Below are 12,866 nucleotides of genomic sequence, written 5' to 3'. Positions count from 1 at the left end.
CCGTGTTAGCCAGGATGGTCTCGATTTCCTGACCTCGTGATCCACCCGCCTCGGCCTCCCAAAGTGCGGGGATTACAGGTGTGAGCCACTGCGCCCGCTCCTTTTTTTTTTTTTAATTTAATTTAATTTTTTTATTTTTGAGATGGAGTTTCACTCCTGTTGCCCAGGAGTTGGGCACTCCTGTTGCCCAACTCCTGTTGGAGTGCAGTGGCACGATCTCGGCTCACGGCAAGCTTCGCCTCCCAGGTTCAAGTGATTCTCCTACGACCTCAGCTTTCCAAGTAGCTGGGATTACAGGTGGCCGCCACCAAGCCCGGCTAATTTTTTGTATGTTTAATAGAGATCAGGTTTCGCTATGTTGGGCAGGCTGGTCTCAAACTCCTGACCTCAGGTGATCCGCCCGCCTTGGCCTCCCAATACATGATACATTTTTATGGAGTGAACAACTGAAGGAGAGAGTGAGTGGCCTGTAACCCTGCAGCTATCTCAGTGAGCCCTGCAGATACTCATAAACCTGGGCTCCCGGAAGCCTGCTGTGTGCATCCATAGTGGTGCCATGTGAGTAGTTCTTAGATCAGAGCGCCCCATGACTCTTCCCTGGCTGGGTCAGGGCTGCTTCAGGACTCAGGAGGGCTGCGTGGTTGGTAAAGGCACTTTGACCAACCTCAAGAGGTGACCCATATTAGCTACAGTAGAAGGGGAAAAGCCCACCGCCTCAGAAGCAGGGCCCCAAAACGCATCCACTTCTCATCACTCCTTTCCCCAAGGCCCTGGTGGCTCCCAGGAAGGGAGGCAACCTCTCTGGGCCTCCACAGACTAATAATAATACTAGTAATCCTAACAATACTAGCTAAGGTGCATGTGAATTCATTAGCAGGTGGTATGTGTTAACACATTTAATGCTTGTCAACCTCATGAGGCAGGTTCTATTATTACTCCCAGCTTACAGATGAGAAAACTGAGGCCCAGAGTGGTTAACTGCCTTGCATAAAGCCACACAGCTGGTAAGTGGTGGGGCTAGAATTTGAATCCAAGCAGTCTGGCTCCAGGTTCCCTGCAATATTTCCAAGGGAATGGGTGGCAGAATTCCTCATTCTGCCCCTATCAGGACCCCCTCAGCTCCATGCCAATGCTCACAGCCACCATCTGGTTATCATCTACCTCATGCCAAGCATTTCACAGTCCTTATTAATGGGTACAAGCACACTGTGTCCCTTTTACAGACAGGCAAACTGAGGCTGAGGGATGTGAGAAGGCTGATCAAAGGTCACGTGCCCATAATGGGCAGAGCTGGGATTCAAACCCAGACCTATCCCTCCCAGTCTCACCTTGGTGTTGCTGTATTCTCTCACTCTACCGGCTACAGGTATCACAGCTCAGGGAATTGTAAGCCAGCTCCAGCACAAAAATCATCATCAAGACAATCATCCCTGATTTCTCACCTCCCCACCTCACCTCATAGGTATAAAGCACCTCCTTATGCAGTAATATCTCTGAGCTTCCCAGCAGCTCGCCAGAGAAGACAATATTCCCATTTTCCAGATAAGGAATCTGAGACTCAGTTGGTGAACTGCCTGTCTCTAGTTATAAACTCAAACCAGGTCTCCTTACCCAGAGCCTCTGCTGTGTGACCGCTTGTCCACAAATCATGAGCCATGATTCTTACCCATGTCCTCCAGGCAGACCCTCTACTCCTGCAAGGACTGGTCCTACCCCATCAGAAAATAATTGTGGCAGGTTCTATTATTGTTCAGCAAATACTCATTCAGCATCCATGAGAGGAGTAGACTTCAACTCATTGATGTCAGGCTTGCCATGTGACTTGCTTCAGCCTATAGCATGAGAGCAGAAGTGACAGCTTCTCAATTCAGAATGGAGGCTTCTGTTGTCTACCACAGAAGAGCAAGCCCTGGCTGGCTGCCACCCTTAAGATTCACAAGGCAGACCTGAACCCAATCCAAAGCCTAGGGCCAGCCTTGCTGGCGAAGCCTAGCTAACGTCAGCCAAGCTACCTGCAGACTTGTGAGCATGAAACAAATGTTTGCTGTTAAAGGCCACTGTGATGTAGGAGACGTTTGTCACACAGTATGATCACAGAAAACCCTGACTAATACAGGGACCATGTATGTCCAGAATGACTTGTGCATACGTGGGCAAATATCTTCCGAGACACAGTCACCAGCAGTTTGTATTAAAACCCAAGGGCCAGGCTGGGTGTGGTGGCTCCCATCTGTAATCCTAGCACTTTGGGAGGCTGAGGTGGGAGGATCGCTTGAGGAGTTTGAAACCAGCCTGGGTAACATGGCAAAATCTCGTCTCTACAAAAATACAAAAAATTAGCCAGGCATGGTGGTGCATGCCTGTAATCCCAGCTACTTGGGAGGCTGCGGTGGGAGGACCATCTGAGCCCAGGAGGTCAAGGCTGCAGTGAACTGAGATCGCACCGCTGCATTCCAGCCTGGATGAAAGAGCGTCTTGCTAAAGACCCTGTCTCAAAACAAAAACAGTAACAACAAAAAGAACCCCAAGGGCCACAAAATATTGTGTCACTTATAAGAACTCTCACCTTCCCTCAGGCCAGAGGCCATGTCCTATGGCCACAGACAAGAGAGAGCCAAACACTGTTCCTTCTCTCTGAAATATACAAACAGGCTCTCTCTCACACAGCTGTGGTAAGAGTGTGAAAGGTATAACCACTCTGCTGGGAAAATGGGCAGGGCAGGTCAATGTTCTAAACACCCTCCATCCCCAAAACTTCACATCCTGGAATCTGTCCTCCAGCCTACTGCAACAAGTACACAAAGACACGTCAACAGGGATGTTTACTGCGGCACTGTGTCATAACAAAAAAAAAAAAGAAGAACCTGAAAAACAACTCCATGTCCATCAAGGGGGGATCGGTTAAATAAGTTCATAGCACCTTCATGCACTGGAAATTATTCGGCTATTTTTTACTTTTTTTTTTTTTTTGGAGACGGAGTCTTGCCCTGTCACCCAGGCTGGAGTACAGTCGTGTGATCTCAGCTCACTGCAACATCCGCCTCCCAGGTTCAAGCAATTCTCCTGCCTCGCGCCTCCCAAGTAGCTGGGATTAGAGGTGCGTGCCACCATGCCCGGCTAATTTTTGTATTTTTAGTAGACATGGGGTTTCACCATGTTGACCAGGCTGGTCTTGAAACCCTGACCTCAAGTGATCCGCCTGGCCTCCCAACGTGGTGGGATTACAGGCATGAGCCACCACAGCTGGCCTTATTCAGCTTTTAAAAAGAACGAGGTAAATCAACACATTCTGAAATGGGAAAGTACCCAAATATATTTTTAATTCACGTGTGAAATTATTTGTTTTATTTATTTATGTATTTTTTTTTTGAGACGGAGTCTCACTCTTGTCGCCAGGCTGGAATGCAGTGGTGTGATCTTGGCTCACTTAAACCTCTGCCTCCCGGGTTCAAGTGATCCTCCCGCCTCAGCCCCCGTGAGTAGCTGGGACTACATGCGCGCACCACCACACCCAGCTAATTTTTGTATTTTTAGTAGAGACGGGGTTTCACCATGTTGGGCAGGATGGTCTCGATCTCTTGACCTTGTGATCCGCCCATCTTGGCCTCCCAAAGTGCTGGGATTACAGGCGTGAGCAACTGCACCCGGCCTCTTTATTATTGTTACTGTTGTTGCTGCTGTTGTTCAAAGAATATGTTTACATATATGGATTCATTAGTTTACTCCAAGGCTATGTCCTGAGCACCAACTCTGTGTCTGGCAGTACCAGTTAGGAACACTACAGACAGCAATGAAGGTTAAGTAGGGTTTCTGCCTTCTAGGAGCTGAGAGTAGAGGGGAAAGTCATTAATAATACCAACTCCACAATGACCACTACTAGTAATAATGAGGATAATAATAACAGCATCTACACATATTGAGCACATACCATCTGCCTCCCCACTTACTGACAAGAAAATGGGCTCAGAGAAGTTAAGTCACCTGCCCAAGGTCATACAGCCAGTAAGTGGCAGAGCTAGGATTCAACTCCTTCCATCTGGCTCCAAAGTGGATGTAAAGATAACTTTGATCATTTGCACAGTGTGATAGGAGTGTGGAAGGAAGTAAACAGAGCATGTGTGTGTGCAAAGTTTGTAGATTGTCAGGAGAAGCTGCTGGCTCTCTCAGAAGTAGGATTGGGAATCTGGCATAGGAGACTCACTTTTTACTTTCTAGAATATTATTTTGCCATCTCGGAAGTGTTTGGTGTATTATACATTATTTTCATAATAAAAAATTTTGATGTGTTTATCATTTCTGACTCAGTGATGTAAACATCCAAAGATCATGCTTTCGAAATGTATTTCATATTCTTTTTTTTATTTTGAGACAGGGTCGCACTCTGTCACCCGGATTGTAGTGCAGTGGCACAATCTTGGCTCACTGCAACCTCCCCCTCCCAGGTTCAAGTGATTCTCCTGCCCCAGCCTCCTGAGTAGATGGGATTATGGACGCCCACCACCACACCCAGCTAATTTTTGTATTTTTAGTAGAGACAGGTTTCACCATGTTGGTCAGGCTGGTTTCGAACTCCTGACCTCAAATGATCCACCTGCCTCGGGGCCCCATAGTGCTGGGATTACAGGCGTCAGCCACCGCGCCCGGCTGTATTTCATGTTCTTAATGGAGACAAGGCTATAGAACATTTCAAAGGTCACTTAACTAAGCAATTAACAAATGTAGCTGTGATAGCTTCTGCTCAGAAGTCAAGTCCATAATTATTTGCTTGTTTGTCTCATCTTGCCTTGCCCCCTTCCTTCTTCTCGTACAGCTGACCAGAGTATTCCTAAGGGCAGGTGATCTTTTGAATTTTTCACAAGTAGAGTGCCTTGCCCACATAAGATGGTCATTAAATATTCATTGCATTGAAGGAAAAAAAATATGGGTATGTGTGTGTATGTGTGTGTATGTGTGTGTGTGTGTGTGTATATATATATGTATATATATGCCTCGATTGTTTGTTAGCTTCCTTTTATTTTTACTTTTTGAGACACAGTCTCACTCTGTCGTCCAGGCTGGAGTGCGGTGTCACGATCTAGCTCACTGCAACCTCCACTTCCCAGGTTCAAGGGATTCTCATGCCTCAGCCTCCCAAATAGCTGGGATTACAGGCACCCGCCATTACGCCTGGCTGATTTTTATTTCTTTTAATTTTTTATTTTATTTTATTTTTCCAGTAGAGATGGGGTTTCACCATGTTGGCCATGCTGGTCTCAAACTCGTGACCTCAAGTGATCCTCCCACCTCAGCCTCCCAAAGTGCTGAGATTACAGGTGTGAGTCACTGCACTTGACCAGTTTCCTTTGATTTTTAATTTCTATTTTTTAAATTTTTTTATGTATTTATGTATTTATTTATTTGAGACAAGATCTCACTCTGTCTCAGGCTAAAGTGCAGTGGCGCAATCAAAGCTCACTGCAGCATCGAAGTCCCGAGAGCTCAAGCAACCCTCCTGTCTCAGCCTCTGAATGAGCTGGGCCAGGCTAATTTGTTTTTCTTTTCTTTTCTTTTTTTTTTTTTTTTTTTGAGACAGAGTCTCGCTCTCTCGCCCAGGCTGGAGTGCAGTGGCGCAATCTTGGCTCACTGCAAGCTCCGCTTCCCGGGTTCACGCCATTCTCCTGCCTCAGCCTCCCAAGTAGCTGGAACTACAGGTGCCTGCCACCACGCCTGGCTAATTTTTTTTTTTTTTTTTTTTTGTATTTTTAGTAGAGATGGGGTTTCACCGTGGTCTCGATCTCCTGACTTCGTGATCCACCCAGCTAGGCCTCCCAAAGATTTTCGTTGTTTTTGTTTTTGTTTTTTTTTTTGAGATGAAGTTTTGTTCTATTGCCCTGGCTGGAGTGCAGTGGCACAATCTCGGCTCACTGCAACCTCTGCCTCCCAGGTTTAAGTGATTCTGCTGCCTCAGCCTCCCAAGTAGCTGGGATTACAGTCGTGTGCTACCATACCTGGCTTTTTTTTTTTTTTTTTTTTTTTGTATTTTTAGTAGAGACAGGGTTTTTCTTTTTTTTTTTTTTTTTTTTTTTTTTTTTGTTGAGACGGAGTCTCGCTCTGTCGCCCAGGCTGGAGTGCAGTGACCTGATCTCAGCTCACTGCAAGCTCCGCCTCCCGGGTTTACGCCATTCTCCTGCCTCAGCCTCCCGAGTAGCTGGGACTACAGGCGCCCGCCACCTCGCCCGGCTAGTTTTTTCTTTGTATTTTTAGTAGAGACGGGGGTTTCACCATGTTAGCCAGGATGGTCTCGATCTCCTGACCTCGTGATCCGCCCGTCTCGGCCTCCCAAAGTGCTGGGATTACAGGCTTGAGCCACCGCGCCCGGCCGAGACAGGGTTTTTCCATGTTGATCAGGCTAGTCTTGAACTCCTGACCTCAGGTGGTTCGCCTGCCTCTGCCTCTCAAAGTGCTGGGATTACAGGCATGAGCCACTGCACCTGACCGCCAGGCTAATTTTTTTTTTTTTTTTTTTTTTTTGTATTTTTTAGTAGAGACGGGGTTTCACCGTGTTAGCCAGGATGGTCTTGATCTCCTGACCTCGTGATCCGCCCGTCTCGGCCTCCCAAAGCGCTGGGATTACAGGCTTGAGCCACCGCGCCCGGCCCAGGCTAATTTTTAAAGTTTGGTTTTTTTTTTTTTGAGACAGAGTCTTTCTCTGTCACCCAGGCTGGATTGCAATGGCATGATCTCAGGTCACCACAACCTCCAACTCCCAGGTTCAAGCGATTCTCCTGCCTCAGGCTTCCGAGTAGCTGGGATTACAGGTGCCTGCCACCACGCCTGGCTGGTTTTTGCATTTTTAGTAGAGACGGGGTTTCACCATGTTGGCCAGGCTGGTCTCGAACTCCTGACCTCAGGTGATCCGCCCACCCCGGCCTCCCAAAGTGCTGAGATTACAGGCATAAGCCACCGCACCCGGCCTTAAATTGTTTTTTCAGAGACAGAGTCTCGCTATGTTGCCCAGGCTGGTCTCAAACTCCTGGGCTCAAGTAATCCTCCCATCTCAGCCTCCCAAAGCGCTGGGCTTACAGACGGAAGCCATTGCACTTGGCCTTAGCTTCTTTTTAAACGGCAGCAGTTTGAGTAGTGAGAATAGGCAGAAGCACCCCTCCTTGTGTTGGGAGCCACGGAAGTGGGAAGGGCATGGCTTTGAGGCAGACAGCTTTGGGTTCAAATCCCAGCTCTTCCACTTTCCAGCTGCGTGACCTCGCAGCAAATCAATAACCTCTTGAAGCCTCAGTTTCATGAACTGCAAAGTCGAGGGTCTCGAAAACAAGCACCACCTGGGTTTGTTGTACAATATATATATTAAAAAAAAAAAAAAAGGGCCGGGTGCCTGTAATCCCAGCACTTTGGGAGGCCGAGTTGGGTGGATCACATTAGGTCGGGAGTTGAGACCAGCCTGACCAACATGGAGAAACCCCATCTCTACTAAAAATAACAAAATTAGCCGGGCATGGTGGTACATGCCTGTAATCCTAGCTACTTGGGAGGCTGAGACAGGAGAATCACTTGAACCCGGGAGGCGGAGGCTGCAGTGAGCGGAGATCGTGCCATTGCACTTCAGCCTGGGCAGTAAGAGCAAAATTCCGTCTCAAAAAAAAAAAAAGTGGGGGGGAACAAAAGAGCTTAGCCCAGATTCTGGCTTAACGGCGCTGCTCTGATGCACCATGTGCTTTACCTACATTCTCCCCAGTACTCCCATTTTACAGAGGAAGAAAATGAGGTCCCAGGGGGACACGGCTTGTGTAGGTTCACACTCCTATAATCTGGATAGGTGAGTGGAAGAAGGAGTGTGAACTCCTGGACAGGGATGCTCCTGCCCTCCTCTCTGCCCCAAACCTGCCAAAGCCTTCAGGTTTAGAAATCCAGGGACTGTCTGGGGTAAAAAAGGAATTTTTGCTGCCTATAGTCTAACTTTTATTCATTCAGCACACCCTGAATTCTAGGTATATCAATTAGCTTGCAGTTCTCCAGGCGATCTATGCCTTTGCCAGTGCTGTTGCTTCTGCCTGGAATGTCCCCAGCCCTCCCTCCTACTCATCCTTTAAGACTCAAGTGTCACCTGTGGGTCACTCCCTCTCTCCCCCTAACACACACATGCACACACCAGGTTAAGCAAAGCACCACACACCTGGAACTTATCCTGGTGACAGGCTATAGTGATAATAATCACACCACCCCTTACAGAGCATAGACACTGGGCATAGCCCTGTCCATGCACTGCTTCGTCAAACTCACATAACAGCCCTTTGAGAATGGGAATACCCTATCATGAGCCCTTTTTACAGATAGGGAAGTCGAGTCTCAAAACCACAACCATGCCCAAGGCCACAGCCAGGAGACAGCAGGGCCAGGGTTTGCCTGGAGTATCTCTGGATGACTCACTCCCTCCCTTCTTTTTTTATTTTTATTTATTTATTTATTTATTTATTTATTTATTTATTTATTTATTTATTTTTGAGATGGAGCCTCGCTCTGTCACCCAGGCTGGAGTGCGGTGGCGCGATCTTGGCTCACTGCAAGCTCCGCCTCCCGGGTTCACGCCATTCTCCTGCCTCAGCCTCCCAAATAGCTGGGACTAGAGGTGCCCAACACCACACCCAGCTAATTTTTTGTTTTCATATTTTTAGTAGAGACAGGGTTTCACCTTGTTAGCCAGGATGGTCTCTATTTCTTGATCTTGTGATCCGCCCGCCTCAGCCTCCCAAAGTGCTGGAATTACGGGCATGAGCCACTGCGCCTGGCTGGCTGGCTCCCTCCCTTCCATCCCTGCCTCCTCCTGGAAGGCTCCTTCGATTTACCCCTTCTACACCCAACTCAAACCCACCTTCCTCTGTTGCTTCCCTACTGCTTAACCTGAACCCAAATATCCACTAGTTGCAAGTTGGAAGTGAGTTCAAATTCCTGCTTTGCCACTGCAGCCTGGCAAAGACCTCACTATGCGACAGAGGCCTGCATCAGTGAAATGGGAATAATATGCCCCACGTCTCCCCACAGGAAGTCCTTGAGGACTGGCATGGTTTATGGCTACCCCTGAACAGGCAGACAGAGGGTTCTAAAGAAGGTTTGCTAAACTGAATTCAGTACTGAGGGGTTTCCTTCCCCCAGGTAGATTGTTACACTCACCTTGAGGAAAGGATCTTCAAAGTGAGTGGCTCTCTAAATGTAACACTGATCAGTGTCAAAGTTGTCAGTGAGCACCCTTGCACACCATTGGTCTTTACGTCCAGTCCACCATAGTCTCTCACCTGGATTTTTTTTTTTTTTTTTTTGAGACAGAGTTTCGCTCTTGTGGCCCAGGCTGGAGTGCAGTGGCGTGATCTCAGCTCACTGCAAGCTCCGCCTCCCGGGTTCACGCCATTCTCCTGCCTCAGTCTCCCAAGTAACTGGAACTACAGGCACCCGCCACCATGCCTGGCTAATTTTTTGTTTCTGTATTTTTAGTGGAGATGGGGTTTCACTATGTTAGCCAGGATGGTCTTGATCTTCTGACCTCGTGATCTGCCCACCTTGGCCTCCCAAGGTGTTGGGATTACAGGCGTGAGCCACCGTGCCTGGCCTCTCACCTGGATTTTTTTTGCAGCCTGCTTACTGGCCCCCAGCCTCCTGGCATGATCCTCCAATCATCCAGCCTCCCCACACCAGCCAGGGCAAGCTTCCCAAAACACACATCTGACCCTGCCTCTCACCTGCAGAGACCCTTTCACTGTGATCCACAGCACTCCACACCCCAGGAATAAAGTCCAAACCACTAAGCATGGCTGGCCTGGCCCCAGTCAACACCCTAGGCACTCCCCTACCTCCAGGCTTCTGCACAAGCTATTCCACTTCTGCAGTCCATAACACCAACCTCTTCCCACTGACTGTAGAGAAAACTAAACTCTCTGACCCCCATCCCTCCTCACAGCCAAAGGCATCAGCCCCTCCTCCTATGATCATGGTTCTCCCCTTCCAGACAAGTGCCTATGTTCACAAAGACTTTCAGGGCATAAAGTATCCCCTTAAGGATGTGGCTGCTAGCCTCATCTTTGATACAGTGTCTTGAAATATTTGTTGAAGGAACAAATGATAAATAAATGAATGAATGCACATATAAAACATCCCTGTGAGGCTGGGTGCGGTGGCTCACGCCTGTAATCCCAGCACTTTGGGAGGCTGAGGCGGGAGGATCACCTGAGGTCAGGAGTTTGAGACCAGCCTGGCCAACATGGTGAAACCATGTCTCTACTAAAAATACAAAAATTAGCCAGGCAGAATGGCAGGCCTCTGTAATCCCAGCTGCTCCAGAGGCTGAGGCAGGAGAATCGCTTGAACCCGGGAGGCGGAGGTTACAGTGAGCCGAGATCACGCCATTGCACTCTAGCCTGGGCTACAGAGCGAGACTCCATCTCAAAAAAAAAAAAAACAAAACAAAACAAACAAACAAACAAACAAAACAGCCCGTAGGACCTCCATGGGGGTAGGGGCAGCTTCCAGCCTCTGAACCTAGGGTGAGAACTGTATCCCCAACATCAAGAATCAGTACTAGACTGCAGGGCAAGCTGACTGCTCTATAGCTGGAAAAGAACTCTAACAGGACAGATCCTGAGTTGCCCTAGGCCACACCATTTCTACAGTGCTCCTGACATAGGTGCTCAATACATGCTGGTTAATGGAGCCAGCCAGTTCATATGCCCAGCTGAAATATATGCCCAGACACTGCATTGAAACTCTGCACTTCTCTTGGTTAATTGCACCCTTGACAAGCATGCAAATCCTTTAAAAGGATCCCCCTGGCAGAACCACCAAGATCTGGGCTTGTGTCTGTACAAATTCCTCGGGAACTGTCCCTGGCTGCAACAGGAAGGAAGGGAGGCGCCAGAGTCTGGGGGTACACACACATGTTTGTCCAGAAACCTTGATGGATTCGCAGAGGGAAAGCCAGGCCAAGGGAGAAGCCTTGTCCAAATGTCCTGGTTACTCATTAGCCAAACCTCAGAGCTTCTCTCTGCAAGGGGGGATCAGAGGGGCAATTAACCCATTTGGAAGAAAGGTCAAGCTAAATAGCTCTCTAATCCTGCAGTTTCAAAGACAGCAAGTAGGGTTTCTGGAATCTTTAGATACTGTTAAGGCAAGCACAGGGGATGGGGCATGGGAAAGGAGAGGCCATAGACTGAGGGAGGCACTGATACTTATAGAGCCCCTACCTGTTTCATACCCTTCATTCCGATCCATCCTGCCAGCCTCCTAGAAGAGGGAGGATGCAGACCCTCCTAGGCCAAGCTCATTTTGCCCAGAAGGTCCCTATCTGGACTCAGATAAGTGTTTTGCCCAAGGTCACAAAGAAGGTGCAAAGAAAGTGTTTTTCTTTGTGCAACAGGTACAGTCTTTTCCCTTCCAAAAAATAATGGCTGCTCCTGGCTACAGAAAGTTCAGTCCCGGTAGGCAGGAAGCCCTGGCCACCTAGGCATCGCGCGGCGGAGGTTACACGCCTGCTCCGGGACTGGACGAAGATCAGGGTATTAAGGCGCGGCGCCCCCACTCCCAGGCAAGTGTGTGCCAGGAGGGCGTGAAAAGCTCTGGCTCTGGTGGGGGTCAACGAGCCGCTTCCCATCCCGGGGGCCCCACCCGTGAGACCGGGTGGGCCTCGCACCCATCGGGGTGGGGATCACGCGGGCCTGCCTGGGAACAGGGGGACTGAGGCTTAATCTCATCAGGGCGCCTCCGCCCTGGAAAGACGAGCGGAGCGGGGCGCAGGCCAGGCCGGGAGGACGCGTCCAGAGCCTCCGCGTCCGAGGGGCCCCGCGCGCCGCCCTTCTCACGCCCCCCGAACCACCCCGGGGTCCTCCGGGCTCCCCTCGACCCGGACTCCGGCTCCCTCGCCGCCCTAGCTTCCCACTGTCCACCTCCGGGGCCTCCAACCCGCACAGATGTCCAGACCCTAGCAGCTTCAGGCTGAGTAACCCAGATCTCCAGCGATCCCTCAGCTCCCGGCCACCGGATCTCTCTGAATCCATTCCCAAGGCTCAGGCTGGCGTGGGAGGAGATTGATCCTCTCGCTCCCAGTTCTGAATCACCCTCCGCCGTCACCCCTGACTGGGGATCCGGTGGGACCCCAGGCCTCCAGCGCCCGATCCCCTGCAGGGATCGACTCCCAAGTCGCCAACCGGGTGGCACGTGATCCATTGGTTGCCCTGTGCGGGATCTTCCCGCGGGATCCACTCTCAAGTCTCGGGAGACGGATTCCCCGTCTCCCAAACCGGGATCCTCCCTCCCCGCAGACCCGGAGTCTGGGGAAATCCTCCCGGTCCCCGCCTCTTCCCCAGTCAACTTTGCCAACTTTTCTCTCGGGGACTCGGCCGGGCAGAAACTTGGCGGCCCTCGCCCGCCGCCGTCACCCCCAGCTACCTCGCCGGCCGGGTACAGGAGGCGACCAGCCGGCCCCCACTCCCCACAGCCGCTGCGCAACCTACCGTGGAGCTACTGCCAGCCCGCGCCGCGCCGCCACCTGCCCGCAGCCCGCGGCACCTGCCCGCTGAGCCCGCAGACCCGCGCAGCCTAGCCTGCTGGGGGCGGGGCCTCGGGCGGGGACGCGCCCCCGTCACCATGGGAACTGCGGCCGGCCGCGCCTGCGCGGAGGGGAGCAGAGCCAGCAGGACCCGAGTCGGCAGTGGCGCCTGGGCCTGGGACCTCTCCGGCGGGTCAGAGGTCACGACTCGCTTGGACACCTCTGCCGGAAGCGCTCCCGCCCCTCGAGGCCCGACCCCGCTCTGTCCAACTGGGAACTTTGCTCCCGGTCCCCTCCCGCGTCCTCTGGATGTTCCCCAGTCACCAGCCAGGATTCCCCGCCA

The 12,866-nt window shown here is 50.7% G+C and overlaps 1 protein-coding gene across 1 annotated transcript in view; it reads right to left on the bottom strand.

The window, feature by feature from the left end:
- Positions 1-12,590, bottom strand: part of KIAA1671 (KIAA1671 ortholog) — a 264,890-nt gene extending 252,300 nt beyond the window's left edge. Inside the window, 1 exon segment of the mRNA XM_010373298.2 lies at positions 12,489-12,590. The gene's annotated coding sequence lies outside the window, so the exon portion shown is untranslated.
- Positions 12,591-12,866: the final 276 nt, after the last annotated feature.

The sequence above is a fragment of the Rhinopithecus roxellana genome, chromosome 13 (genome assembly GCF_007565055.1).
Source record: "Rhinopithecus roxellana isolate Shanxi Qingling chromosome 13, ASM756505v1, whole genome shotgun sequence".
Lineage (NCBI taxonomy): Eukaryota > Metazoa > Chordata > Mammalia > Primates > Cercopithecidae > Rhinopithecus > Rhinopithecus roxellana.
This window is presented reverse-complemented; position numbering and strand designations above follow the sequence as displayed.